A 4,172-nucleotide genomic window follows, 5' to 3' on the forward strand; every position below is an offset into this window, starting at 1 on the left:
AAACTCCAAGGAGATAACACACGAAAATCCAGATGACTCCGGGTATGGTGATGCCTTTTTATTAGATACAACACCAAAGATAGGACTCCTGCAAGAAATAATTGATAAGCTGAACTTCATTCAAATTAAAAACCTCTGCTCTGTGAAAACTCTCAAGAGAATAAGTAGACACTATAGACTGTGAGAAAACATTTATAAAAGACATGCCTGTTAAAGAACTTATCCAAGATATACCAAGAACTCTTAAAACTCAACCATAAGTAAAGAAACTATTCCAATTAAAAATGGGCAAAAGATCTTATCAAGAAATATATACAGACAGCAAATAAGCATATGAAAAGATGCTCCACATCCTATGTCACTTGGGAAATGCAAATTAAAACAACAGTGAGGCTCTCTAAGTCACCCCTGCGCAGCTTTCTTGAGGCAAATGAGCCTGAGGCAGCCATTGCCTGCTCCGTGTTCTCCAGTACCTGGATTCTTACCCTTGCAGATGCCTGAGGAAGTGCACCATGGAGAGAGAGGTGGAGCCATTTGCCTTCGAGGCAGAAATTGCCCAACTCATGTCTCTTATTATTAATACCTTCTATTCCAACAAGGAAATTTTTCTTCCAGAGTTGATCAGTAATGCTTCTGATGCCTTGGACAAGATTTGCTGAGAGCCTGACAGATCCTTCCAAATTGGACATTGGTAAAGAGCTGAAAATTGACATCATCCTGAACCCCCAGGAATGTACTCTAACTCTGGTAGACATGGGCATTGGCATGACCAAAGCTGATCTCGTAAATAATTTGGGAACCATTGCCAAGTCTGGCATTAAAGCATTTATGGAGGCTTTTCAGGCTGGTGCAGACATCTCTATGATTGGGTGATTTGGTGTGGGCTTCTACTCTGCCTACCTAGTGGCAGAGAAAGTGGTTGTGATCACAAAGCATAACAATGAGGAACAGTATGCCTGGGAGTCTTCTGCTGGCAGTTCCTTCACTGTCTGTGCTGACCATGGTGAGCCTATTGGCCGGAGTACCAAAGTGATTCTCCACCTGAAGTAAGACCATACAGAGTACTTGGAAGACAGGCGGGTCAAAGAAGTGGTGAAGAAGCACTCACAGTTCATAGGCTATCCCATAAAACTCTATCTGCAGAAAACATGAGAAGGAAATCAGTGATGATGAGGCTGAAGAAGAGAACGGTGAGAAAGAATAGGAAGATAAATATGATGAAGAGAAGCCTATGATTGAAGATGTGGGTTCAGATGAGAAGGATGATAGTGGCAAAGATAAGGAGAATGAAGACAAGATAAAGGAGAAGTACATTGCTCAGGAAGAATGGAACAAGACCAAGCCCATTTGGACCAGAAACCCTGATGACATCATTCAGGAGGAATATGGCGAGTTCTACAAGAGTTTTACCAATTACTGGGAAGATCACTTGGCAGTAAAGCACTTCTCTGTAGAAGGTCAATTGGAATTCAGAGCACTGCTGTTCATCCCCCGTTGGGCTCCTTTTGACCTCTTCGAGAACAAAAAGAAAAAGACCACCAAACTGTATATCTGCCATGTGTCCATCATGGACAGCTGTGATGAGTTGATTCCAGAATATCTCAACTTCATCCATGGGGTGGTTGACTCTGAAGACCTTCACCTGAACATCTCCCAAGAAATGCTCCAGCAGAGCAACGTTCTGAAGGTTATTCATAAGAACATTATTAAGAAGTGCCTTGAACTCTTTTCTGAGCTGGCAGAAGACAAGGAGAAATATAAGGAATTCTATGAGGCATTCTCTAAAAACCTGAAGCTTGGAATCCATGAGGACTCCACTAACTGGCGATGCCTTTCCGAGCTGCTGCGCTATCACACCTCCCAGTCTGGAGATGAGATGACTTCTCTCTCAGAATATATGTCTCACATGAAGGAGACCCAGAAGTCCATCTGTGACATCACTGGTGAGAGCAAAGAGCAGGTTGCCAACTCTTCCCTTGTGGAGTGCGTGTGGAAGCAGGGCTTTGAGGTAGTGTACGTGATGGAGCCCACTGATGAGCACTGTGTGCAGCAGCTCAAGGAGTCTGATGGGAAGAGTCTGGTCTCCATGACCAAGGAGGGCCTGGAGCTGCCTGAGTACAAGGAGGAGAAGAAGATGGAGGAGAGCAAGGCCAAGTTTGAGAACCTCTGCAAACTCATGAAAAGAGATCTTGGATAAGAAGGTGGAGAAGGTGACAATCTCCAACAGGCTCGTGTCTTCACCCTGCTGCTCTGTGATGAGCACCACAGCTGGACAGCCAACATGCAGTGCATCATGAAAGCTCAGGCACTTTGGGGCAACTTGACCATGGACTAAATGATGGCCAAAAAGCACCTGGAGATCAGTTCTGACCACCCCCTCGTGGAGACCCTGCAGCAGAAGGCAAGAGGCAGGCATAAACGGCAAGGCCGTCAGGGACCTGGTGGTGCTGCTATTTGAAACTGCACTGCTCTCCTCTGGCTTCTTGCTTGAGGATCCCCAGACCCATTCCAGACGCATCTCCCACATGATAAAGCTTGGCCTGGGCGTTGATGAAGACAAGGTGATAGCAGAGGAGCCCAGTGCTGCTGTTCCTGATGAGATTCCCCACCTTGAGGGTGACAAGGATGCCTCTTGCATGAAAGTAGATTAGGAGTTTCTACCTGCAGCCTGCTCCCTCTGTATAGCATCCCCATGGTGCACCCAGTGGCAGCCCTAGTGGCCGTGGCTCATGTGGTTCCCTCTGCTGATGTCTGGTGGTTTTATTTCTGTCCTTCTGTCTAAGGCAGGATACAAGGGCCTCAAGCAAGCCCTATCCCTATCCATGTTTGACATGGGGTTTGGATATTGTGTGTTGTGTGTTTTTTTTGTTCTGAAATTAAAGTATTGGGGAAAAAAACCCAAAACAAAATAGTGAGATACCACTACATGCCTCTTCAGTTCAGTTCAGTTGCTCAGTTGTGTCCAACTCTTTGCGACCCCATGAATTGCAGAACGCCAGGCCTCCCTGTCCATCACCATCTCCCGGCGTTCACTCAGACTCACGTCCATTGAGTCGGTGATGCCATCCAGCCATCTCATCCTCTGTCATCCCCTTCTCCTCCTGCCCCCAATCCCTCCCAGCATCAGAGTCTTTTCCAATGAGTCAACTCTTCGCATGAGGTGGCCAAAGTACTGGAGTGTCAGCCTTAGCATCATTCCTTCCAAAGAACACCCAGGACTGATCTCCTTCAGAATGGACTGGTTGGATCTCCTTGCAGTCCAAGGGACTCTCAAGAGTCTTCTCCAACACCACAGTTCAAAAGCATCAATTCTTCAGTGCTCAGCTTTCTTCACAGTCCAATTCTCACATCCACACATGACCACTGGAAAAACCATAGCCTTGACTAGATGGACCTTTGTTGGCAAATAATGTCTCTGCTTTTCAATATGCTATCTAGGTTGGTCATAACTTTTCTTCCAAGGAGTAAGCGTCTTTTAATTTCATGGCTGCAGTCACCATCTGCAGTGATTTTGGAGCCCCCTAAAATAAAGTCTGGCACTGTTTCCACTGTTTCCCCATCTATTTCCCATAAAGTGATGGGACCAGATGCCATGATCTTCATTTTCTGGAAATGGCCAAAATCTAGAATGCTGCAAGAGCAAATGCTGGCAAGGATGAGTAGCAAAAGGAACTCTCATTCGTTGCTGGTGGGAATGAAAAATGGTATAGTCACTTTGGAAGAAAGTATGGTAGTTTCTTACAAAAAATAAACATACTCTTACTATATAATCTCTCAATCTCTTTACTTGGTAATTTACCCCAGTGAGTTGAAAATTTATGTTCACCCAAAAACCTGTACATGGATGTTTATAATAGCTTTGTTCAGAATTGCCAAAACTTGGAAGAACCAAGATGTCCTTCAGTGGGTGAGTAGATAAACTGTGATACATTCAGACAATGGAACATTATTCTGTACTAAAAAGAAATAAGCTATGAAACCATGAAAAGATGTGGAACTATGAAACCAGCTTAATTCCATAACCAATGAAACGTTATTTAGTGCTAAAAAGAAATGAGTTATAAAACCTTAAATGTACATCACTAAGTGAAAGATACTATTCCAAAAAGTCTGATACTATATGATTCGAACTATATGATATTCTGGAAAAGGCAAAATTCTGGAGACAGGAA

General features: G+C 44.3%; 1 pseudogene; it reads left to right on the top strand.

The window, feature by feature from the left end:
- Positions 1–493: 493 nt before the first annotated feature.
- LOC138445101 (heat shock protein HSP 90-beta pseudogene) lies at positions 494–2,651 on the top strand (annotated as a pseudogene).
- The last annotated feature ends 1,521 nt before the right edge of the window (positions 2,652–4,172 follow it).

This window comes from Ovis canadensis, chromosome 8 (genome assembly GCF_042477335.2).
Source record: "Ovis canadensis isolate MfBH-ARS-UI-01 breed Bighorn chromosome 8, ARS-UI_OviCan_v2, whole genome shotgun sequence".
In the NCBI taxonomy this organism is placed as follows: domain Eukaryota; kingdom Metazoa; phylum Chordata; class Mammalia; order Artiodactyla; family Bovidae; genus Ovis; species Ovis canadensis.